The sequence below is a fragment of the Dreissena polymorpha genome, chromosome 5 (assembly GCF_020536995.1).
Source record: "Dreissena polymorpha isolate Duluth1 chromosome 5, UMN_Dpol_1.0, whole genome shotgun sequence".
NCBI lineage: Eukaryota > Metazoa > Mollusca > Bivalvia > Myida > Dreissenidae > Dreissena > Dreissena polymorpha.
In genome coordinates, this window is record NC_068359.1 from 6,771,316 (window position 1) to 6,799,123 (window position 27,808).

Genomic DNA, 27,808 nt, shown 5'->3' on the forward strand with positions numbered 1-27,808 from the left:
CCTTTTTTCACCAACTTTTATCCAACATTCATAATCCAATTTGAACAAATTGTTTGCTTACATTGTACATCACTTTAACACCTGTGTACTGCGATAAACAATAGCCCCTCTTCTCAAACATCACAGGTCATTTCGGGTGTTACCCTAGCTAGTATTTTTCCCTTTTTTCACCAACTTTTATCCAACATTCATAATCCAATTTGAACAAATTGTTTGCTTACATTGTACATCACTTTAACACCTGTGTACTGCGATAAACAATAGCCCCTCTTCTCAAACATCACAGGTCATTTCGGGTGTTACCATTCTGTATTGAATTTGCGTTGAACTGCCGAAACGCACCAGTGCACACATTAGGGTGTACACAATTATAACTGTAAATGTCACAAGTCAATACTGACCTATCTCAACAATCTGTGTGCGTTAGATACAGTGTAAACTACTTGCTTTTAGTTTAGAGGTAAAGATCCCTAAGTTTGTCAAAATGCACTACTATTAAAACCCATGCTTTCAATGCTTTTCATGAGAATGAATGACGTCATTTTGTACATGACTAAATTGACTAATTCCCAATGCAGTCGTATATTTGTTAAATTGTATGTTTGATTTATGTATGAATGATTGAACGACTGCTTAATACTCGTTTGAATAAATGTATTTCATTTTGGCGTTGCAGTCCGGCTTCCTCTTCTACCTCTCACAACCAATTTTTAATATAAGAAGTCGTTACCTCGAAATCACAATTTACAACAATTGAACAATTAAATCTTTAAGAACAACTCATTGACAAAGAACAATTCCGTTACATCACCGTGGTTACAATTCCTTAACACAACACTGTTGTAACTAGAATAGCTTGGTTACAACTATCAGTAACAAAAGTTGTTGTTACAATTTACAGTGCCTGTATAGTCTAGATACAGTATTGAATGACATTGTTGATATCACCAACACTCTGTTGCTTTGTCCTGGTTTCTAAGGGCTTGTCCATTGTTGATATCACCAATACTCTAAGACTATGTCCAGGTTTCTAAGGGCTTGTCGATTGTTGATATCACCAACACTCCGTTTCTATGTCCAGGTTTCTAAGGGCTTGTCCATTGTTGATATCACCAACACTCCGTTTCTATGTCCAGGTTTCTAAGGGCTTGTCTATTGTTGATATCACCAACACTCCGTTTCTATGTCCAGGTTTCTAAGGGCTTGTCCATTGTTGATATCACCGTTTCTAAGGGCTTGTCCATTGTTGATATCACCAACACTATGTTTCTATGTCCAGGTTTCTTAGGGCTTGTTTATTGTTGATATCACCAACACTCTGTTGCTTTGTCCAGGTTTCTAAGAGCTTGTCCATTGTTGATATCACCAACACTCCGTTTCATTTTGGCGTTGCAGGTAAGAGACCATATTTACTTTCTTTGATTTATTTTATTTAATGGTTTACTCTTAAGTCTGAAATGTATTACTTTTCAATGAAATAAAATGAATACACTGCAACTCCAATATATCACGGTCCGTTATATCGCGTTGTCCAATATATCGCGAATCGGCTATGGCTCCCAAAAATCTGACGAGCATAATCCCCAAATAAAATGTTTTAATCTGAGAATTTGATGAATTAAAATCTGTTTCAAGCTAGTATTTTTCCCTTTTTTCACCAACTTTTATCCAACATTCATAATCCAATTTGAACAAATTGTTTGCTTACATTGTACATCACTTTAACACCTGTGTACTGCGATAAACAATAGCCCCTCTTCTCAAACATCACAGGTCATTTCGGGTGTTACTATTCTGTATTGAATTTGCGTTGAACTGCCGAAACGCACCAGTGCACACATTAGGGTGTACACAATTATAACTGTAAATGTCACAAGTCAATACTGACCTATCTCAACAATCTGTGTGCGTTAGATACAGTGTAAACTACTTGCTTTTAGTTTAGAGGTAAAGATCCCTAAGTTTGTCAAAATGCACTACTATTAAAACCCATGCTTTCAATGCTTTTCATGAGAATGAATGACGTCATTTTGTACATGGGTCTAATTTGTGCATGCTTTCTTAAACAATACAACTCGGCAATGTTTTTTGGATTACAAATTTTATTATATGCATTTGAAAATACTCACAAGGAATAATGTTTTGTGTTATACCAATGAATAACATATGGATATAACACATAATTGAATAAGATAGGTAAATAGTGTGTTTTGAGATTGCATAACGATGCTAATGCATACATATACATGCATACATAACCTTACAATTTATATCGCGCGCCGGATATATCACGGTCGCGATCTTTGGACCCCTTCAACCGCGATATATTGGAGTTGCAGTGTACTTATAATTTATTTCATTTTAATAATTATGTTGATTGTAACAGTTTAGTAAATTAATATTTACTTTAAAAGCGAGTAGCTCTTACTAAATTGACTAATTCCCAATGCAGTCGTATATTTGTTAAATTGTATGTTTGATTTATGTATGAATGATTGAACGACTGCTTAATACTCGTTTGAATAAATGTATTTCATTTTGGCGTTGCAGTCCGGCTTCCTCTTCTACCTCTCACAACCAATTTTTAATATAAGAAGTCGTTACCTCGAAATCACAATTTACAACAATTGAACAATTAAATCTTTAAGAACAACTCATTGACAAAGAACAATTCCGTTACATCACCGTGGTTACAATTCCTTAACACAACACTGTTGTAACTAGAATAGCTTGGTTACAACTATCAGTAACAAAAGTTGTTGTTACAATTTACAGTGCCTGTATAGTCTAGATACAGTATTGAATGACATTGTTGATATCACCAACACTCTGTTGCTTTGTCCTGGTTTCTAAGGGCTTGTCCATTGTTGATATCACCAATACTCTAAGACTATGTCCAGGTTTCTAAGGGCTTGTCGATTGTTGATATCACCAACACTCCGTTTCTATGTCCAGGTTTCTAAGGGCTTGTCCATTGTTGATATCACCAACACTCCGTTTCTATGTCCAGGTTTCTAAGGGCTTGTCTATTGTTGATATCACCAACACTCCGTTTCTATGTCCAGGTTTCTAAGGGCTTGTCCATTGTTGATATCACCGTTTCTAAGGGCTTGTCCATTGTTGATATCACCAACACTATGTTTCTATGTCCAGGTTTCTTAGGGCTTGTTTATTGTTGATATCACCAACACTCTGTTGCTTTGTCCAGGTTTCTAAGAGCTTGTCCATTGTTGATATCACCAACACTCCGTTTCTATGTCCAGGTTTCTAAGGGCTTGTCTATTGTTGATATCACCAACACTCTGTTTCTATGTCCAGGTTTCTAAGGGCTTGTCCATTGTTGATATCACCAACACTCTGTTGCGATGTCCAGGTTTCTAAGGGCTTGTCCATTGTTGATATCACCAACACACTGTTGCTATGTCCAGGTTTTTAAGGGCTTGTCCATTGTTGATATCACCAACACTTTGTTTCTATGTTTAGGTTTCTAAGGGCTTGTCCATTGTTGATATCACCAACACTCCGTTCCTATGTCCAGGTTTCTAAGGGCTTGTCCATTGTTGATATCACCAACACTCTGTTGCTATGTCCAGGTTTCTAAGGGCTTGTCTATTGTTGATATCACCAACACTCCGTTTCTATGTCCAGGTTTCTAAGGGCTTGTCCATTGTTGATATCACCAACACTCCGTTTCTATGTCCAGGTTTCTAAGGGCTTGTCCATTGTTGATATCACCAACACTCTGTTGCTATGTCCAGGTTTCTAAGGGCTTGAAGATTGAAGAGGCCTAAGATGAATTATATGGAAGTGTTTCATTATTCTCGGTTGAACAGGTGTTATTGTACATGATTGTTTTTAAAGTATTTTATTGCTTCTTTAAATTGCCATATGAAAAAAAGGTAATTATAAGGTCACAACAAATTGATTAAATGTTTGTCGGATTTGTCGCATCTTAAAATCTTAACACGAAATAAAAATATTTTATTTTTTATTTTCCCCACAATTTTGCTGCACACCTATTTATAAAATTATTTAGTTTAATTTAGCCTACGTTTTTTACGCCTTAGACTGTTATAAGGCTTTGCGTTAGTACATGTAGATTGGTTTATGGTAAAAAAATAGCAGCGTCCGACTGTCTTGTTATGTCGGCCTAAGACACAAATGTAAATGTTAATTTTCCCCCGAGGCAATGAGTCACTGCATCACAGATGATTTTATTAATTTTATATCTCAGCCGCATCTACATCAGAATGTGAACTGGACAACTAAACAAAACAATGTTGATTATAATATTAATTGTATGTGCCTCCTATCTACTAGTTCAAACTGTTGATGGCCAAGTCCAAGGTGTTCATTTTGCCCCCAAAACATAAATTGAACATAAGTGCGAAAGTAAAGACACTCTCTAGACCTCAACAACTTTACTGGGATTTGACTTACTTTTTAACCAGGTTTTCTGAAGGAAAAAACTTGTTATTAGATTGGTGAATGTCGGCGGGCAGAACAAGCTTGTCCGGGCCATAACTATGTCGTTCATCGTGAGATTTTAAAATCATTTGTTCACCATCATTAGACAGTGTGTCATGCGAAAGAATTACGTAGGTATCTGCAACATAGAGGTCACACTTTGAGTTCAAATGTCAAAAATGGCCATAAGTGATCTTGTCCGGGTCATTCATTGTGAGATTTTAAAATTACTCGTTGCATTTGTTCACAATCATTGGACGGTGTGTCATTTGAAAGAATTTCGTCGATATCTCCAAGGTCAAGGTCACACCTTGAGAAAATATATTGAATTTGACACAAGGGGATAACTAGGAACAATCAGTAACAATGAACATTTTGAATTGCCTCCCTTTATCTGACTTTTTAATGTATTTTTTGAAAACCTGGTTTTTTGAACACTTTGTACTTTGTTTTATATTAGAATACAAAACTTTTGCTACCCCATTTCTTATTTTTCTTTCATTAGGAAGTTATGTTTTTTTACTTTTCAAAACTTAAACAGTTACTTCTCATTTCTAATTTAAACAGTGCTAAACAAACAAAAACAGTGCTAAACTAACAAAAGTAATTCATCGAGTTTTGTATAATACCATAACCTAATGATAATTTAGAGCTCATACAAATTCCAGATATTTCGTATCAGTGTGTTTTTTTTTATCCCAAAATTACAATCTCTTACAGACTGTGTCCAAATTGCAAAATACATAAATGGCTGTTTCCTAATGGCAAAAAGTTACATTTTTTTTTTTAAATCGGGCCGAAGTTCCCCCCAAAATAAGCCAAACTATTAAAAAAACTCAATTTGTTTATTCAGTTTGTCATACAGCAGTTTTAAATTCCCTAGCACTTTATAATATAAATTTTAGAAAGCAGTTAAACGTTAACTTTTTAGCTCATCTATTTTTTGAAAAAAAATTATGAGCTATTGTCATCACCTCGGCGTCGGCGTTGGCGTTGGCGTTGGCGTTGGCGTTGGCGTCGGCGTCCGGTTAAGTTTTGCGTTTAGGTCCACTTTTCTCAGAAAGTATCAATGCTATTGCATTCAAACTTGGTACACTTACTTACTATCATGAGGGGACTGGGCAGGCAAAGTTAGATAACTCTGGCGTGCATTTTGACAGAATTATGTGCCCTTTTTATACTTAAAAAATTGAAAATTTTGGTTAAGTTTTGCGTTTAGTTCCACTTTTCTCAGTAAGTATCAATGCTATTGCATTCAAACTTGGTACACTTACTTACTATCATGAGGGGACTGGGCAGGCAAATTTAGATAACTCTGGCATGCATTTTGACAGAATTATGTGCCCTTTTTATACTTAGAAAATTGACAATTTTGGTTAAGTTTTGTGTTTAGGTCCATTTTATTCCTTAAGCATTAAAGCTATTGCTTTCATACTTGCAACACTTACTAACTATCATAAGGGGACTGTGCAGGCAAAGTAATGTAACTCTGACTGGCATTTTGACAGAATTATGTGCCCTTTTTATACTTAGAAAATTGAAAATTTGATTAAGTTTTGTGTTTAGGTCCACTTTATTCCTACAGTATCAAAGCTATTGCTTTCATACTTGCAAGATTTATGAACTATCATAAGGGGACCGTGCAGGCAAAGTTATGTAACTCTGACTGGCATTTGAACGGAATTATGGGCCCTTTATACTTAGAAAATTGAAAATTTGGTTAAGATTTATGTTTTGGTCCACTTTACCCCTAAAGTATCATAGATATTGCTTTCATACTTGGAACACTCACAAACTATCATAAGGGTACAGTAAAAGGACAAGTTGCATAACTCTGGTTGTCATTGTTACGGAATTATGGCCCTTTTTTGACTTAGTAACTTTTAATATATGGTTAAATTTTGTGTTTCGATCCACTTTACTTCTTAAGTATCAAGGCTATTGCTTTCAAACTTCAAATACTTACATGCTATCATGAGGTTACTGTACCTGGCAACTTTAATTTTACTTTGACCTTTGAATGACCTTGACTCTCAAGGTCAAATTATTAAATTTTGCTAAAATTGCCATAACTTCTTTATTTATGATTAGATTTGATTGATACTTTGATGAAACTACTCTTACCTGACATACCACAATAGACTCCACCCAAACCATCCCCCGTGCCGTCCCCTCCCCCCCTCCCCCCTCCCCCCCTCCCCCCCCCTATTTTTTTTTTTTTTTTTTTTTTTTTTTTAAGATCATCTCACAAATGACCACCACAACCCTCACACTATACCCCCCCCCCCCCCACCCCCCACCCCCCCCCCCTAATTTTTTTTTTTTTTTTTTTTTTTTTTTTTTTTTTTTTTTTTTAAGATCATCTCACAAATTACCACCACACCCTCACACTATACCCCCCCCCATTTTTTTTTTAAAAATGGTTATGTTTGAAATACCGTCCAACCATCGCACCCAAACCCCCCCCCATCGCCCCCCCCCAACCCACCCCCCCCCCCCCCGGATTTTTTTTTTTTTTTTTTTTTTTTTTTCGCTTTTTTGGAAGATAATGTAATAAATGTCCACAACCCCACACTATACACCCCTCTTCACTCCACTCCTCCCTCCTTTGTGATTGAAAATGAGAGTCCCTTCACCTTTAAAAAGAAAATAGATGAGCGGTCTGCACCCGCAAGGCGGTGCTCTTGTTATCAATTGGTGTACTGTTATTTATAATCATAATAATAATCAGGGGTGTCAATTTTCCGGATTATTCCGGAAATCCGGATTTGAGCTGACCTGGGTCAATTTTGAGATGAATGAAAATCAGATGAGATTTTATTTTTTTAATGGGGGGGGGGGGGGGGTAGGGGAAATACGTTTGAAAGCGCGATAAATTGAGAACAAAATTAATATTTTTGTTAAAGCTTCATCGTCTTTGCGCTTGGTTCACATTTGGCCCAGGATTTTATTTCAGATTGGCTAATCGATGGCTCGGACATAATCAATAACTGACAGTAAATTGAAGCTACTTTCCGAAATTATTACAAGTCAACAAAACGTTGCACATGTCCTCTATCCTGAAATAATCTAAGTGATTGATTAGAAAAGTTAAGCAGCTCAATAGCATATTGTAAAACATTATGTTAACCAAATTATATTTTGATTACGTATTTGCTAGGTAAATGGTTTTCATTTTTCAGCATTCAAACGATATGCACATTTTATTTCATGTGCAAATCACATACATTTTTTGGATTGTCGTTTTCGGATACATCATTTTCCGCTGATTTAATTTATTGTTTACGTCCATTATAAACAAACCTATAATGACGAATACACCTGCGGTGATATGGAAAGTCTGATAAATAATATTACGCATAGTGTTCACGAGAAATTTCAACTAGAAATACTAAAATTTGTACAATTAGAGAGGGCTGGAGGATGGGTGGGGGCGTAGCCCTTTATCTCCGTTGGGGACCTGCGTTCCCAGACCTCTGGTCTAATTTTCTGGATTTTAAATTTGGGACAATTGACACCCCTGAATAATGTTTAAATTTTCCCAATTTCATGGTTTATTGCACTTTATCCCCAATCAAAAAGGCACAGGCTGTAAAGTATAACATGAAGAAAAATCACTGCTTATGCTTGATATTTATTATCCCTCGCCATAGGCGGAGGGATATTGTTTGGCGTTGTTCGTCCATCCTTCCGTCTTACCGTCCGTCTTTCCTTCCGTCCGGAGCAATATCTTGGAAGTGCTGTGGCGGATTTCATTAAAACTTAGTATGAGTATGTATATGGACAAGAGGATGATGCACGCCAAATGGCATTGTACACCATCAGTTAATAAAAGAGTTATGGCCCTTTGTATCTTAAAAAATGCTTTTTGTGTGTGTCCGGAGCCAATATATATCTTGGAAGTGCTTTGGCGGATTTCATTGGCACTTGGTATGAGCATACAGGTATATATGGATAAGAGGATGATGCACGCCAAATGGCATGGTACATCATCTGTTAATAAAGGAGTTATGGCCCTTTGTATCTTGAAAAAATACTCTTTTGAGTGTCAAACATAATACATTTGTGTCCAAAAGCATACTGGCGGCGGATATCAATTCAACGAATTTGCTTGTTGTATTATTTATTGTCCCCTACCGGTTTTACCGGAGGTGAATTATGGTTTGCGCTCTGTGTGTCTGTCTGTGAGTCTTTCTGTCACACTTATCTGGATCCTGCGGTAACTTCAAAAGTTCTTCATATTTTGTCATGAAACTTAAAATATGGATAGAGGGCAATATGAACATTATGCACGTCATTTCATTTTGTTCCTACGTCAAAAATTCTGGTTGCTATGGCAACAAATATATTTATAAAAAAATCTGACAATGGTGGAGCCGGTAGGGGACATATATATTGGTGTCAAAAAAATAGGGTTGTTTGTTTTGTGTAAATGTTAAAATAGTTAATTAGAATAGCCAGTATAAATGTTACTATAAACCGGCTGCGGGATACACATCCAAGTTTACTGAAAGCCCTGAAATCATGAATCATACTGTCAAATCCAAGGGGAGAATAAATAGAGATTTGGGGTCAGTTTTGGGGTATGGGGCTACTAGTGTTTATTCAAGGAAGCCTGGTTAGTGTATGGGAGAGTTCGGGAGTTTTCTGTGTTTTTATGAGTCAGTTGAAGTTGGGCTTAAGACCAGAGTGTTTGTTGTTTGAAAGAAGGTGCCATCAGAATTTCTGATAGTTGACCACATTGTGGAGGCATCTAGAGTGTATATGGAAGGATAAGAGAAGAAAATCTTATTCTAAATGGGGTATGTTATTTGACAATAGTCTTTCTCGTCCAACATATGCATTATTGTAGTGATCATTCTGTATTGATTTGTTTTTCTTGTAAAACTTGTAGTGTTTGATGTTATGGAAATATTATGTTATTGCCATGTGATTTTGATAACTAGTAAGATGTGATATAATTAAAAGCTCTTATAAGGGATTAACCATAAACATAATGATCTGAATGGATACTCTTATAATAAAGTTATATCCTTGTAGATCCCATTTTTGTTGGGCTGGAAGAATTATGGCCGAAAATTAAGAAAATAATTTGATGAAGAAAGTTGATGGATAATGGGATAGAAGATAGCAGATTAATGAGATGTATGATGCTAACTAGAACTAGATTTGAATAAATATTTGCCATCAGTTTCACAAAGACAACTCCAAATAACTAATACAGAGAAACACACTGACAAGAAGAATTTGTATCATAGCAAAAATAAAGAAATGAAGCAGTGATGTGTAGTTCCCATCAGGTAACTAGAAAGAATGAAGAATAACTTTTCCTTGGGTTTGGACATGAGAACTGAATATATTTTTGACGTACATAATGGAGCACAGCAAGAACATTTTTTTTAACATTTGACATTTGATCATCATGGAGAATCCAAACTGAAATTTCTTATTTTTAAATGTGCATGCTTTTAGAATAGAAATTAATGCATGAAAATTAAATAGATATAAAAACTTTGTAATCCTCATTGCGGTATTGTGATTTGCATAGACCCCAAATTTCAAGTCCTTTCCTTCTATCTGAGGGACATGGTGGGCTTTTGTTAACGTTCAAAGTTTATAGTAAGTTCACTTTACTATACTTTCAAAAATCTTTGACAATTGGCAATAGTCTTGTTGTTTCATGTTATTTAACCATCAGTGAAAGAAAGCTGAGCTTAGTGTTTTTCCCAGGAGGGAAAAGGGGCATGGAACATTACTTTGAAAAAGGGCATTTTAACGCGCAGTTTAGGTAAAAAAAGGGGCAAAAACGTTCCATGAATAAGTGGTTTTGAGAAAAACCTATACACATAAAAAATATAAACAAGCACATTTTATGGTAATTGGTGTATTTAACTTCCTTTATTTATTATACCCCCATTACCATTTTATTATACCCCCATTACCATTGGTAATGGGGGCTATATGGAGTCACTTTGTCTGTCTGTCAGTCTGTCTGTCTGTCCCGAAATTTCATCCGATCTTCACCAGACTTGGTCAGAAGTTGTATCTAGATGATGTTTAGGTCAAGTTTGAATATGGGTCATGCCAGGTCAAAAACTACGTCACATGGTCACTTAGTGTGTTTCAAACTGAAAGTTTGTCCGGACCATAACTATGTCATTTATCGTAAGATTTTAAAATGACTTGGTACATTTGTTCATCATCATGGGACGGTGTGTCATGTGAAAAAAGTATGTTGATACATGTATCTCAAAGATCAAGGTCACACTTGGAGTTCAAAGGTCAAATGCTTGTCCGGGCCATGACTTTGTCATTTATTGAGAGATTTTAAAATCATTTGGCAAATTTGTTCACCATCATTGGATGGTGTGTCGCGCGAAAGGATTTCGTTGATATCTCCAAGGTCAAGGTCACACTTTGAGTTCAACGATCATAAATGAGCTTGTCCGGACTATTACTATGTCATTCATTGTAAGATTTTATAATCATTTGGCACATTTGTTCACCATCATTGGACGGTGTGTTGCGCGAAAGAATTACGTCGATATCTCCAAGGTCAAGGTCACACTTAAAGTTCAAAGGTCAAGAATGGCCATAAATGACCTTGTCCAGGCCATAACTATGTTGTTCATTGTAAGAATTTAAAATCATTTGGCACATTCGTTCACCATGATTGGATGGTGTGTCACGCAAAAGAATTACGTCGATAGCTCCAAAGACAAGGTCACACTTTGAGTTCAAAGGTCAAAAATGGCCATAAATGAGCTTGTCCGGGCCATAACTATATCGTTTATTGTGAGATTTAAAAATCATTTGGCACATAATGTTCACCATTATTGGACAGTGTGTCGCGCAAAAGAATTACGTCGATATCTCCAAGGTCAAGGTCACACTTTAAGTTCAAAGGTCAAAAATGGCCATAAATGAGCTTGTCAGGGCCATAACTATGTCTTTCATTGTGAGATTTTAAAATCATTTGGCACATTTGTTCACCATCATTGGACTTTGTGTCGCGCGAAAGAATTACGTCGATATCTCCAAGGTCAAGGTCACACTTTGAGTTCAAAGGTAAAAAATTGCCATATATGAGCTGGTCCTGGCTATAACTATGTAGTTTATTGTGAGATTTAAAAATCATTTGGCTCTTTTGTTTACCATCATTGGACAGTGAGTCGCGCAAAAGAATAACTTCGATATCTCCAAGGTCAAGGTCACACTTTTAGTTCAAAGGTCAAAAATGGCAATAAATGATCTTGTCTGGGCCATAACTATGTCATTCATTGTGAGATTTAAAAATGACTCTGTACATTAATTTTGTTCACAGTCATTGGACAGCGTGTCTGGTGAAAAAATTCAAGAGTTCAAAGGTCAAAATGGCTATAAATTATAATATCAACGAAATTAAATCAATAAGGGCGCGGAAAACAGCAGTTGCTCATGTCATGAAAGGGCAGGGCAGCAGCCTTTGGAAAGGGCAGGGTGGCGCTTAATGGCTTTGAAAGGGGGGCAGTGTGGCGTTACAAAAAGGGCATGGCGCCGCGCCACGCTAAAATGGCTTGGGAAAAACACGAGAGCTTCTAATATAACTTTGATAATGAAAACTACAGTGTACCATGTCAAATTTAAGTAGTCACTACCTGGTGTAAGTAAGCAGAACAGCTATTGGAGATTTTTTATTTATTTTTACAAACATTGGATAAGAGCTAAAACTCAGTTATTACTACTAAATATCTTGTACTTGTATTTTGCAGATATTGTGCATTTATTTGGCAAAATCTATCAATTTCCATAGACAATATATGAATTGTATTTATTATTTTTCGCTTTTCGCTAGCCTATGGTTTAAAAAAAATAAAAATGTATTTATTTTAATTTCGCTCGCTCGCTCCTTTTTTGGGGGGCAAAAATCTGTAGAACAAATCTTCAATTTGTTGTGGCCTAATGTTGTTGTTTTAAATACACACTTAAATTATAACAAATATTTTCATATACGTGCATGATAGAAAAAGTCATAGTTTCACAAAGAATTGTCTTAAATTAAAATATATTTCATTTCTCTTTAACAACATGTTTTAATACAGAACTAGTATTTACATGACATAATTAAATTGCTATATGGAATTTACCCTTTAACCACTTTTTAGCTCGACTATTATATATGAAATATATATAGTGGAGCTATCCTACTCACCCCGGCGTCGGCGTTTCCATTTCCGTGCAAATGTAAAAGTTTTCGTTCTACCCCAATTATTTTCATTGTTTGACATATTGCTTTCATATTTTGAATACTTCTATACCATCATGACCCCAACCTATATATTCTCATATACGTGCATGATAGAAAAAGTCATAGTTTCACAAAGAATTGTCTTAAATTATTATATCTTTCATTTCTCTTTAACAACATGTTTTAATACAGAACTAGTATTAACATGACATAATAAAATTGCTATATGGAATTTACCCTTTAACCACTTTTTAGCTCTACTATTATATATGAAATATATATAGTGGAGCTATCCTACTCACCCCGGTGTTGGCGTTTCCGTTTCCGTGCAAATGTTAAAGTTTTCGTACTACCCCAATTATTTTCATTGTCCCTTGACATATTGCTTTCATATTTTGCATACTTGTTTACCATCATGACCCCAACCTATAAACAAGAGCAGACAACTGTATCAAGCATTTTGACAGAATTATGGCCCCTTTTGTACTTAGAATATGCATATTATTGATAAATCTATGTTAAAGTTTGCGTACTACCCCAAATATTTCCTGTGTCCCTTGACATATTGCTTTCATATTTTGCATACTTGTTTACCATCATGACCCCAACCTTCAATCAAGAGCAGACAACTGTATTAAGCATTTTGACAGAATTATTGCCCCTTTTATACTTAGAATGTGCATATTATTGATAAATCTTTGTTAAAGTTTGCGTAATACCCCAAATATTTCCTGTGTCCCTTGACATATTGCTTTCATATTTTGCATACTTGTTTACCAACATGACTTCAACCTATAAACAAGAGCAGACAACTGTATCAAGCATTTTGACAGAATTATGGCCCCTTGTATACTTAGATAATTGAACATTTTGTTTAAATTGCCATAACTTCTTTATTTATGATCAGATATTATTAATACTTTGACAAAACAACACTTACACAATGGATTTCACCCAAACAAAACTCCATGCCCCAACCCAGAATCCCTGCCCTTCCCCCACCCCCCCTCCCCCCCAATTTTTTTTCCCTTTTTTTATTTTTGAAAGATCATCTTATAAATGGCCACACCCCACATTATTACCCCCTCTAACCCCCCCTACCTCCCCCCCCCCCAAAAAATTTTTTTTTTCCATATTTTTTTTAAAGATCGTCTAATAAATTATTGAATATGAACAATTTCCCCATGATGGCTTACTTTATACTGTCAAGCACTTGAATAGTCGAGCACGCTGTCCTCTGACAGCTCTTGTTTTTATACTAAAGCTTGTATTTAGCACATTTGCCTTTTACCCATTGTTAATGTGTTATGGATACATTCCTTGCCAATCAACAAACATCTGAATTATGCATGCAATATGTATCACGTCTTAATATTAGATTCCTTTATAATAGTGGTGTTTATTGTTGGGTGGATTTGATAGCATATGTTTCAGTATTGACTTTCTATAGTCACCTGGCAACGCCAAATAATCCTTTCAAACACCAAACTAGTATAAATATGTGATGCAGTTACATGTACTACATCTTCACTGCTAATACTAGTTTAAATAAATGTGTTTCATTTTGGCGTTGCAGGTAAGAAACCATATTTACTTTCTTTGATTCATTTTATTTAGTGTTTTAATTTAAGTCTTAAATGTATTACTTTTCAATGCAATAATATAAATACTTGTAATTTATATCATGTTTATGCCCCCGGTAGGGTGGCATATAGCAGTTGAACTGTCCGTCAGTCAGTATGTCAGTCTGTCCGTCCGTCCGAAAAAACTTTAACATTGGCCATAACTTTTTAAATATTGTAGATAGCACCTCGATATTTGGCATGCATGTGCATCTCATGGAGCTGCACATTTTGAGTGGTAAAATTTCAAGGTGAACATCATCCTTCAAGGTCTAGGGTCGAAAAAACAAAGTCAAGGGAAGTAATAAGCTTTAAATGGACATACTTATCTGACCTGCCCACGTATATATTTTTGTTAAAGAAATCAAAGCAGGGCAGTAGGCAGCATTGTGTTTCTGACAAACACATTGTGGTAAAAGGTCAAGGTCAAGGTCATCCTTTACGGTCTACGGTAAAAAATACAGATTTAAGGGAAGTAATAAGGTTTAAAAAGGGAGAAGATTATTCAATATTGTACATAGCCACTTTATATATTTTGCATGCATGTGTATCTCATGGAGCTGCACATTTTGAGTGGTGAATCTACAGTCACGGTAGTGGCTTTTAATTATTTGCTACTAAAAATAGAGATTTGTTACAGACAGTTATTTTCAAGGGAAGTAATTTATATAATTATAAATCTCATATTATATATTTCTTTACCAAGAATTGAAGTTCTTTTCACAGATTTATTATTTTGATTATTTATAACCCAAATGATTGATTTTTCAAAGTTTTTTTTTTAAATGATATAATTATAATTCTTTGATGTTCACTACATACCTGTGGACTTTTGACTGAGACGCCCCCCCCCCCCCCCCCCCCCCCCCCCCCGATGATTTCTATACCTATCAAATGATAAATAGAAATTTTATTTTTTATATTTTAATGCGGCGCAGAAGGGGGCATTGTGTTTCTGACAAATACATCTCTTGTTATGATTATGTTGATTGTAACAGTTTAGTAAATTAATATTTACTTTCAAAGCGAGTAGCTCTTACTAAATTGACTATTTCCAGATGTAGTTGTATATATGTTAAATTGTATGTTTTATTTATGAATGTATGTTTGTAAGACTGCTTAATACTAGTTTGAATAAATATGTTTCATTTTGGCGTTGCAGTCCGGCTTCCTCTTCTACCTCTCACAGCAAACTACCTCTCACAGAGAAACAATTTAAGAAGTCGTTACCTCGAAATTACTGGAATCACAATTTACAATAATTGAACAATTAAATCTTAAAGAACATTGCTCTAAAGAACATTTCATTTAACAAAGAACACTTCCGTAACATCACCGTGGTTACAACTATCAGTAACAAAAGTCATTACAATTGTACCATACAGTAATGATAGTCATGTTTATATTATTTATAGTTTACCATAGTTCCTCTACAGCATAAGGAAAGAAAAAGAAATCAATGCCAGATATCTTTGCAAAACAGGACAATAACAGTAGCATTTCTGATGTCTTTCAAAAAGACTTGTTATGACAAGGTTAAGCGTGACATATCACAAAATACAAAATTTTAAGAATGAAGTTAAAAGACAGTCAAGGGTAAACTGTTGTCATTTATGTTATCATTCTTTATTTTGATTAAACTGATACAGTACCTATAAATGATATATAGGTTATCAATATTCAAAGTCGTATAACACATTGAAAAAATAAGATGATAATGAGATAAGATATGTGACATTTTAAGAAATGTTCACCCTGCCCTATTTGAATTCCGGCTGGAGCACTGACATTTGTTTGTATTTTAAAACTCAAGCAATGATGTGTCCGAACATTTTATGTTTTTAATTAAGACCTTACCTTAGCGTCATATAATTCGTCAAAAATGGGTAAAAAAATAGCTAACAAATGATCTTTTCTCCAATGTTTTCAACAAGATTGCGATTGTTTAATTTAATCCGCCAGAATACAAGGTGAGAACTATGAAACATTAATCCATAATGAATTGATGACATTTTATTTTATATTATAAAAATTAGCCTCGTAATTTAGATAAATTTTGAATGCAAATATATATTATCTTATGCTTCCTTTACAATATTTATACATTTTTGTGTGTTTTTTTAAATTTTTTTTTTGGGAGGGGAGGTAAAAATTTGATGCCAAAATTCAGCCATATTCCTAATCGCAAAAAGTATACATTTTTCTCAGCAATACCAATTGCACAATTTTAGTCAGAAAAACACCATTTTTCCCAAAACAAAGGTGGCCCATTCCTCAAATGATGGACAAAAACATTTGTATTACAAAAGCCATAATTACAATTTATAAATTTATGTACATGTATAACAGAAATATAAGTGGAAAATTATGTTGGCTGCTTGTAGCTTCGAGTCTAACATATCACACACAGTTTATGATGAGTGCTAGGGGAGATCACTGTGAGTTTTGTTTGCTTTAAAAGGGTTACATCCCTTTCAGAACATCACTCTTTTACTTATATTAATGTTTTATATTTATATTGTTAAAATGGTCTGGAAACTTCTTTCAAAATCCCCCATAATTTTCCACTTGGGATCCCACTAACACAATATATAATACTATCATTCATACAAGCTATCAAATGACTTACATAATCTAAATATCAAAACAGATTAAACTTTCAAGCTTGAATAGGTTAAAATGATTAAATTACTGGGTAAGTTTTGTTTAACTCGTCTTAATCTTCTTTGGGAGCGTTACATTGTTTGGTTTGAATTCATTTCTGCACACACTTTGGACAATATATAGAACATTAATTATTTTGTTTGACTTCTTATTTAAACAAGTGTCATTCACTTCACTAGGTGTGGAGAAAATTATAGTTATTTATTGTAAAAGGACAATCTACCGGTATAATTGGGTTACACCGGTAGTTTGCTTAGCTTGAATTATATACAAGTAATGGAATAAGTTGATATTGAAAATAGGATTGAATTAGTGATATTGTTCTTATAAGGTAAATTCTATCTATATCTCTCGTGTTCAATATTCTTCACTTTTATACCAAATTTCTTAACAGTTGTCTATATCAAACGGAATGGCTTTATATTTATTTAGCAATCAAGAACAATAAAAAATATCAATTGAAAGAATATAAAGTTGCAATTAGCTTAGAATGCTTGGGTATTATGGTTTAACATTATGCAACACAAGCTGTAATTGTTTGCTTAAAGGGACTGTCAACCATGACGACAAAGAAAAGAAAAGTTGTAAAATACTGTATTTTTTTAACAATAATTAGTTTATATTGATTAAAATATCATGACTGGTATATAACATTACTTGAAAAAAGTTGTTAAGTTTTAATATTTCAGTATATTTGGTAATAAATTTTACTGGGTATGTCTACCAGGTAACTACCAGTTAACTATAAATAACGCCAGTAGATTGATCATCATCAACACGTGGTAAACCCAGAAATGCAAATTGTGCATGCGTAGTGAATTGTATAAATATTATATATATAAAATTATCAATCTACTTGCGTTATTTATAGTGTGTAAATCGTTATGTCACCTATTTTCGCGATGTACTTTCGATTTCACATTGCAAAATTTTATCACCGAATATACTGAAAATATGTACTATTTTCAAGTTATGTAATATACAAGTCGTGATATTTTAATCCATTTAAACTAACAATTGTAAAAAATACGGTATTTTAGAACTTTTCTTTTTTCGTCATTCGTGGTTGACAGTCCCTTTAAGAAGTCTGGGTAAGATTAAAAATATCATGTACAATTTGCCGCCATTAATCTTTAATAAAAACACTGCAAATGTAACTATTTTACTTTTAAATTGAAATTAAATTATATTTTAACTTAGCAGCAAAAATTTATATTTTGTAAAAATATATAACTGAATAAAAACTAAATAACATTTTGTAAATAACATTTTAAAATCATAACAATATTGCTAAATAATATTTTTACTTTCATAAAATTATTATTTATATTTGATATGGGGTGCATAACAGAGTCGTGAATATTTAGAATACATGTATAGGTATATTTATTATATGTGAGCCAAGCTCTGTGAAAAGGGGCTCAATGCATGTGCATTAAGTCTCCTCCCGGATTAGCCTGTGCAGTCTACATAGGATTATTAGGGATGAAACTTTCCACCTAAACTGTATTTTTACTAAGATGAGACTAAGTTCTTTAAACAAAAAATATCATAAAAGCAGTTTAATTACATACATACACTCCCTTTTTACAGAGCAAGTCACTTCACCTTAAAATAAATCTAACATTCTTTTATCTTTCAAACTTTTTCACTTTTCTGCACTGACTGTGCACCTGTCAATAATACCCGCAAGGGGAGTTAGACAGTATAGATATATAGATAGATAGAAGTCCAAAATGTATTACTGACAACAATGTTGCTTGTTCAGGCTGGTTTTTGACTGACATTTGAAAATCAACAAAGAAATTACTGGTGATTAATATGAAGGTACATTTATAAAGTAACCACACACAGTAGGGTGATTAATGGATATGCCTTTAAATGTGTAATCCAAATATATTTTAAAGATAATAATCTCTTATTATGTATTGAAAACATTTCAGAAATAATCCGTTATGTCATATATAATGCATATCAAAGTTGTGAGAGATTATCTAAACAAAAGCAAGAACTATCATGCTGTGACATATCTTGTAGATATGATATACAGCGGTCACAAATACAATAGAATATTGTCACAGATTAAAAAACTGATAAAAATGCACACTTAAAATTATGTGTATGGATGTTTTATTATACAGGTATGTTATTGGCATTTTGTGTACAGTTATATTTTTTGGTGAAAAGCCATACACTTTTAAATTAAGTCTGGAGTCAATGTAATTCAATATAATTATTTGCCCTTGGGGTATTGTTTTTGTTCAATCTTTATGACTGTATAGAAGATGAATTGATAAATTGGGATTGCCAGGAAATCGAGTCAAAAATTGTTATTTTTTTAACAGTTCATGGATAAGTCAACATGGATGTATTTAATACTTGAGAACTTAAATGGTTGCTGTGAAGGACAATACTCAAAATTATTTTCGGAGTAAGTTATTATCCCCACGTTTTTCGGAGAAAAATTGGGGATATTTTGGTGATGTGCGTCTGTCCGTCCGTCCATCCTGGCCACCTGTTCCTCCTACACTATTATTACTAGAACCTTGAAACTTACATACATGGTAGCTATGAGCATATGTGCGAAGGTGACAGTGACGGAATTTTGATCTGACCCCTGGGTCAAAAGTTATGGGGGTTGGGGCGGGGCTGGGTCAGAGATTTTCACTCATTTTTATGTCCCCCACTATAGTAGTGGGGGACATATTGTTTTTGCCCTGTCTGTTGGTTTGTCTGTTGGTCTGTTGGTCTGTTTGCGCCAACTTTAACATTTTGCAATAACTTTTGCTATATTGAAGATAGCAACTTCATATTTGGCATGCATGTGTATCTCATGAAGCTGCACATTTTGAGTGGTGAAAGGTCAAGGTCAAGGTCATCCTTCAAGGTCAGAGGTCAAATATATGTGGCCAAAATCGCTCATTTTATGAATACTTTTGCAATATTGAAGATAGCAACTTGATATTTGGCATGCATGTGTATCTCATGGAGCTGCACATTTTGAGTGGTGAAAGGTCAAGGTCAAGGTCATCCTTCACAATGTCAAGGTCATCCTACAAGGTCAAACATCATATAGGGGGACATTGTGTTTCACAAACACATCTTGTTTTATGTTATTTTACATTAACTGCAAATTGATACTGAGCCTCTCTTATGACAATACGGTCAATCTCAACTATGCATGGCCCCATTACCAACCCTGGGGCGCCCCGGTCACATAGGCCACGCCCACCCAAAATTGCCTTTTACTATAATTTCTTAATTTCTACACCGATTCACTTCAAATTGATACTGAACCTCTCTTATGACAATACGGTCAATCTCAGCTATGCATGGCCCCATTACCAACCCTAGGGCACACCGCCCACATAGGCCACGCGCACATAGTCCATGCCCACCCAAAATTGCCTTTTACTATAATTTCTTCATTTCTACACCGATTCACTTAAAATTGATACTGAACTTCTCTTATGACAAAACGGTCAATCTCAGCTATGCATGGCCCCATTACCAACCCTGGGGCGCCCCGCCCACATATGCTATGCCCACCCAAAATTGCCTTTTACTACAATTTCTTTATTTCTACACCGATTCACTTCAATACTGAACCTCTCTTATGACAATACAGTTAATCTCAACTATGCATGGCCCCTTTAATTACCAATCCTGGGGCACCCCGCCCACATAGGCCACGCCCATCCAATATTGCCTTTTACTATAATTACATTTCTACACCGATTCACTTCACATTGATACTGAACCTCTTTTATGACAATACAGTCAATCTCAACTATGCATGGCGCCATTACCAACACTGGGGCATCCCCGCCCACATAGGCCACGCCCACCCAAAATTGCCTTTTGCTATAATTTCTTCATTTCTACATCGATTAACTTCAAATTGATACTGAACATCTCTTATGACAATACGGTCAATCTCAGCTATGCATGGCCCCATTACAAATCCTGGGGCGCCCCGCCCACATAGGCAACGCCCACACAAAATTGCCTTTTACTATTATTTCTTCATTTCTACACCTATTCACTTCAAATTGATACTGAACCTCTCTTATGACAATACAGTTAATCTCAACTATGCATGGCCCCATTACCAACCCTGGAATGCCCCGCCCACATAGGCCACGTCCACCCAAAATTGCCTTTTACTATAATTTCTTCATTTCTACACCGATTCACTTCAAATTGATACTGAACCTCTTTTTTTTTTTTTATTATTTTTTTATTTTATTTTTTTTTTTTTGCAAAATTTTATTTTTTCCGTAGAATATTACATACATATGTAGACAATACAGTACATACATACAAAGCTTCTCAGATAGTATTGTACAGCTACTTGATGGGTACTTACATATTACTGGCGTACATTCAACATACATTCATATACAAATCTAGTTGTGTTATACTAGAAGTAGTTTACAACAGCAAAAAACACACACAACAACCTAAACAAGCTTGTAACATACAACATTACTTAATGTTGATTATATGTATGTATATTATTTATAATAAAAAATATTGCACATTAGAAAATTTATTTGTAAGTGCTGAATTGTATTATATAAGAATATTGATTATGCAAAGTTTAGTACAAAACTTGCAGGATAAATATTTTTATTATATTATCAGTTATTTAACTATTTGTAATGTTGTTATATGAGATGTCAGTAAATATTTTAACAAGGGACCAGATTCTTAATTCTTCTTCTGATTTAGATTCTTAATTCTTCTTCTGATTTAATTGTATTTTTAGCCGGATTTTTTTCGAAAAAATCTCGGCTTATAGATTGATGTTGTCGGGCGGGCGGGGGGGGCGGGCGGGCGGGCGGGGGGGGCGGGCGGGCGGGGTGGCGGCGTGCTCGAAAATGTTAAAGTTCTTATTTCATGGTATAACTTTGGTATGCTTGGACCTAGAGTCTTCAAACTTGACATGAAGGTTGGCCAGGATTAACAGATGACCACTGGTCATTTCAAGGTCATTCATTTGAAGGTCAAGGTCACTGTGACCTTCAATATAAAAAATGTTAAAGTTGTTATAACTTTGGTATGCTTGGACCTAGAGTCTTGAAACTTGACATGAAGGTTGGCCATAACTAGTTAGTAACCACTGGTCATTTCAAGGTCATTCATTTGAAGGTCAAGGTCACTGTGACCTTGAATGTAAAAATGTTAAAGTTCTTATTTCATGGTATAACTTTGGTATGCTTGGACCTAGAGTCTTCAAACTTGACATGAAGGTTGGCCAGGATTAACAGATGACCACTGGTCATTTCAAGGTCATTCATTTGAAGGTGAAGGTCACTGTGACCTTCAATATAAAAATGTTAAAGTTGTTATAACTTTGGTATGCTTGGACCTAGAGTCTTGAAACTTGACATGAAGGTTGGCCAGAACTAGTAAGTAACCACTGGACATTTCAAGGTCATTCATTTGAAGGTCAAGGTCACTGTGACCTTGAATGTAAAAATGTTAAAGTTGTTATAACTTTGGTATGCTTGGACCTAGAGTCTTGAAACTTGACATGAAGGTTGGCCAGAACTAGTAAGTAACCACTGGACATTTCAAGGTCATTCATTTGAAGGTCAAGGTCACTGTGACCTTGAATGTAAAAATGTTAAAGTTCTTATTTCATGTTATAACTTTGGTATGCTTGTACCTAGAGTCTTCAAACTTGAAATAAAGATTGGCCAGTACTAGAAGATGACCACTGGTCATTTCAATGTCATTCATTTGAAGGTCAAAGTCACTGTGACCTTAAATGTTAAAATGTTAAAATTGTTATAACTTTGGTATGCTTGGACATAGAGTCTTCAAACTTGACATGAAGGTTTGCAAGCACACTTAGATGACCACTGGTCATTTCAAGGTCATTCATTCTAAGGTCAAGGTCACTGTGACCTTGAATGTAAAAATGTTAAAGTTCTTATAACTTTGGTAGGTAAAAATGTTAATAGTATTATTTCATCTAAGTTTATTTTCTTACATTTGATAATGAAATTGATGGAAACTTCAAACAATATGTTACTAATTTGCTAATAAAAAAATTGAGATCAAACTTTCCTAATTGTCAATTCAAGTTCATATTTGTGACCTTAAATGTTATTGTTGTTCATGTATATGCATGCATTCAAAACATAACACAAGGTTTGCTCATGCCTTGAAAAGTACTTACATTTCATTTTGACCTTTGAACAATATTTCAGTAATTTAAGTATTGCATTGACAAAAACACGAAAGGTACTTTCCTGTCATTTAAATCAAAAATCCGGCTTCAATGCGGTCATCTCCGACCGCGGAACTCTTGTTGTAAATTTCAAAAGCGTGCTTCATACTATTTACGAGTCCATACTTTGAAGGGATTCTGTTATTTCTCTGACAATGAAAAATATATCGTTTAAACTCTAGGCATACTATGAACCTCTTTTATGACAATACAGTCAATCTAAACTATGCATGGCGCCATTACCAACCCTTGGGTGCCCCGCCCACAATTGCCTTTTACTATAATTTCTTCATTTCTACACCGATTTACTTCAAATTGATTTTGAACATCTCTTATGACCATGCGGTCAATCTCAGCTATGCATGGCCCCATAACCAACCCTGGGGCGCCCCGCCCACATAGGCCATGCCCACCCAAAATTGCTTTTTACTATAATTTCTTAATTTCTACACCGATTCACTTCAAATTGATACTGAACCTCTCTTATGACAATACATTTAATCTCAACTATGCATGGCCCTATTACCAACCCTGGGGCGCCCCGCCCACATAGGCCACGCCCACCCAAAATTGCCTTTTACTATAATTTCTTCATTTTTACACCGATTCACTTCAAATTGATACAGAACCTCTTTTATGACAATACAGTAAATCTCAACTATGCATGGCGCCATTACCAACCCTGGGGCGCCCCGCCCACATAGGCCACGCCCTCCCAAAATTGCCTTTTACTGTAATTTCTTCATTTCTACACCGATTTACTTCAAATTGATACTGAACATCTCTTATGACAATACGGTCAATCTCAACTATGTATGGCCCCATTACCAACCCTGGGGCGCCCCGCCCATAATAGGCCACACCCACCCAAAATTGTCTTTAACTATAATTTCTTTATTTCTACACCTATTCACTTCTAATTCAGATACTGAACTTTTCTTATGACAATACGGTCAATCTCAACTATGCATGGCCCCATTACCAACCCTGGGGCACCCCTGGGTCAAACATGTGGCGTGGGGATACGCGTCAGCCTCTGCCGCGCCATTTCTAGTTTCTTTTAATTTGTGTTTACTTGAAACTTTCTGTTCCTCTTTGAGTGTAATATACTGTTATAATATTGTAAGAATTTTTTTCAATGTCTACCCAATATTACATGGCATGATTTTTTTATCAGGATATCAGTTACCAATTATTTTGATTTAGTTTCTTTCAGTTGATGTTTTCTAAATAAATAAATATATATAGAGAAATGTTATAGATTTACGTATGATCAGCACTTCAGGTCTTTATTATTGTCACACTTAAATGTTTTAATACTTGAATTCTTAACTCAAACTGTTGGACAAATTCGTGAAGCCCAAAATAGTGCCCCAGTTTTCATTAAAGATAAGTGTATGTCATAAATACTGTCAGATGCAGTCTAATTAGGTAACATGAGGTTCTTGTCTTATAATGGACATGATAAACGTGTGGATGGTTCAATCATGGTAACGTTAGCAAGGTTTGCTGATCATTCCGTAAGGTTACATGTGTTGCATGGACATATTTTACCAAAGCTAAATGGCTCTTGTACTATAAAAAGAAATTCAAAGTCAACAGATTCCTTTTTCTGCTAAAAAGGAAACATGAAAGAAGGTATCTAATTTGATTTTATGAAAAATTAACATTCATGCAGTTGTTCTTGAATGTAATTGCTTTATTTCTGTAAGTTCTTGATGTTCCTTTTTATGCCCCCGGTAGGGTGGCATATAGCAGTTGAACTGTCTGTCTGTCAGTATGTCAGTATGTGTGTATGTCAGTCTGTCCGTCAGTCCGAAAAAAAACTTTAACGTTAGCCATAACTTTTGCATTATTGAAGATAGAAACTTGATATTTGGCATGCATGTGCATCTCACTGAGCTGCACAATTTGTGTGGTGAAAGGTGAAGGTGAAGGTCATCCTTCAAGGTCAAATGTCTAGTATGTGGCGTCTGTCCGTCCGTCCAAAAACTTTAACATTGGCCATAACTTTTTCACTATTGAAGATAGCAACTTGATATTTGGCATGCATGTGTATCTCATGGAGCTGAACATTTTGAGTGGTGAAAGGTCAAGGTCAAGGTCATCCTTTTTTTTAAGGTCAAATGTCAAATATATGGCGTCTGTCCGTCCGATAACTTTAACATTAGCCATAACTTTTTCAATATTGAAAATAGCAACTTGATATTTGGCATGCATGTGCATCTCACAGAGCTGCACATTTTGAGTGGTGAAAGGTGAAGGTAAAGGTCATCCTTCAAGGTCAAATGTCTTATATATGGCGTCTGTCTGTCAGTCCAAAATTTTTTAACATTGGCCATAACTTTTCACTATTGAAGATAGCAACTTGATATTTGGCATGCATGTGTATCTCATGGAGCTGAACGTTTTGAGTGGTAAATGGTGAAGGTCAAGGTCATCCTTTAAGGTCAAATGTCAAATATATGGCGTCTGTCCATCCGAAAACTTTAACATTGGCCATAACTTTTTCAATTTTGAAGATAGCAACTTGATATTTGGCATGCATGTGTATCTCATGAAGCTGCACATTTTGAGTGGTGGAAGTTCAAGGTCAAGGTCATCCTTCAAGATCAAAGGTCAAAAAAAAATTATTTTTTTTCAAAGCAGCATTCTCACTAAGCTGCACATTGTGAGTGGTGGAAGTTCAAGGTCAAGGTCATCCTTGAAGGTCAAAGGTAAAAAATAAAATAAAATTCAAAGCTGCGTTCTCATGAAGCTGCACATTTTGAGTGGTGGAAGTTCAAGGTCAAGGTCATCCTTCAAGGTCAAAGGTCAAACAAAATATTATTATTTTTCTTTCAAAGCGGCGCAATAGGTGGCATTGTGTTTCTGACGAACACATCTCTTGTTGCTTTCTATATTGAAGCCTTGTTAACTATCTAAAAGTCACATATTTAGTCCAATCTGTATGAAACTTGGTCAGTACATTTGTTCTTATGATATCTAAGCTTAGTTTGAAAATCGCTCCAGTTGGTTGATAAACATTGCTGGGCTGTTTTCGTTATGTGGCAAAAGTAAAACCTTGTTAAACAGTCTAAGCTGATTCATGGAAAAACATTGCCACTAGGTGCTGGGCCAGTTTTCCCAATGTGCCTTAAGTAAAACCTTGTTTACACTTAAGAGGCCACATTTTTAATCCATTTCTTCATGAAACTTTGTCAGAAAATTTGTCTAATTATGTACTGGCTGAGTCTGAAACTGTGCCAATCTATAGAAGTCATATTTTAATTCAAATGTTCATGAAACTTGATCAGAACAATTTTGTTCTATAAAATCTCTTGGATGAGTTTGAAAATAAAAATGAGCCTAAATATTAATGTTGCATAAAGTACTATTCTGAACGCCACCTTCTCGGAATAGTTTTTTGATCCTTCGCGTATTTCTTCAAGTCAAAGAAGTTATCTGTGTAATTATTTTAGGGCAACAAATCTTTGACTTTTTTGTTGAAAGTGTTAAACCAGATTTCACGAAAAAAGAAAAGTTCTAAAATACTGTATTTTTTACAATTATTAGTTTATATTGATTAAAATTTCGCGACTGGTGTATTCATTACTTAAAAAAGTTGATAAGTTTTCACAATTTCAGTATATTTGGTAATAAAATTTTACTGGGTATGTGTACCAGGTAACTACCAATTAAACTATAAATAACGTAAGTGCATTGATCCATCATCCTCACGTGGTAAACCCAGGAATGCAAATTGTGCATGCGTAGTGAATTTTATATATTGTATATATAAAATGATCAATCTACTTGCATTGTTTATAGTGTGTATATCGTTATGCCCCCCTTTTTTAGCGATGAACCTTCGATTTCACATCGCAAAATTTTATTATCTAATATACTGAAAATATTACCTTTTTTCAAGTAATGTAATATACCATTTGTGATATTTTAATCAATATTAACTAATAATTGTAAAAAAAATACGGTATTAATTTAGAATTTTTTTTTTCATAAATCTGGTTTAATATTTAAAATTGTATGCATATTTTTATTCCCTCCTACCAAGGCCTGCATCCAACTTAATTCTTGTTAACCAAAGAATAAAACTGTAATTGCATGAAAACTGTAATTGCCTGAATGATTATAATAAATATAATATGATACTATCCGGTACATGATTTCTTACTTGACTTACCCTGCAGGAATAAAGAACCGTGATGTGGTTTAAGTGTTCTATATTGCAGTTGAAGTGATTCATAAAAGTCATGCTTAGTCAACTTTAGTGTGTATATTTCTGTACATAAAATTGTTTGTGGTATGGATCTACTGTAATAGAATATTTTGGAATTTGAGAGACTGTTAATGAAGACATAACAGTGACAGGTAATATGGGGTATTATCATAACTGTTGGTTTAATACAGGTCTGTTGATTATTCTGGTGTATTGTAACATGCAAACAGCTGTGTTTCAAGGTGGATTCAAGTTTAAATAGACTTTGGTGCATATTGTGGTGGTATCATCTTATGCAATCTTATCTGTTCAATCATTGAATAAGCTTTTTACATAAAGTGATTTTAATAACTTGTTTTATTGGGTTG

General features: G+C 34.8%; 1 protein-coding gene across 4 annotated transcripts in view; it reads left to right on the forward strand.

The window, feature by feature from the left end:
- Window positions 1-27,808, forward strand: part of LOC127881241 (uncharacterized) — an 89,355-nt gene that overhangs the window by 15,052 nt on the left and 46,495 nt on the right. Inside the window, exon 1 of one of the 4 annotated variants that reach the window (XM_052428981.1) lies at window positions 16,926-17,011. The exons of 1 other annotated variant lie outside the window; for it this stretch is intronic. The gene's annotated coding sequence lies outside the window, so the exon portion shown is untranslated. Of the gene's footprint in view, window positions 1-16,925; window positions 17,012-24,702; window positions 24,860-27,441; window positions 27,593-27,808 lie in introns of those variants that run through there. 2 more of the 4 variants (XM_052428982.1, XM_052428980.1) reach the window with 2 other exon arrangements.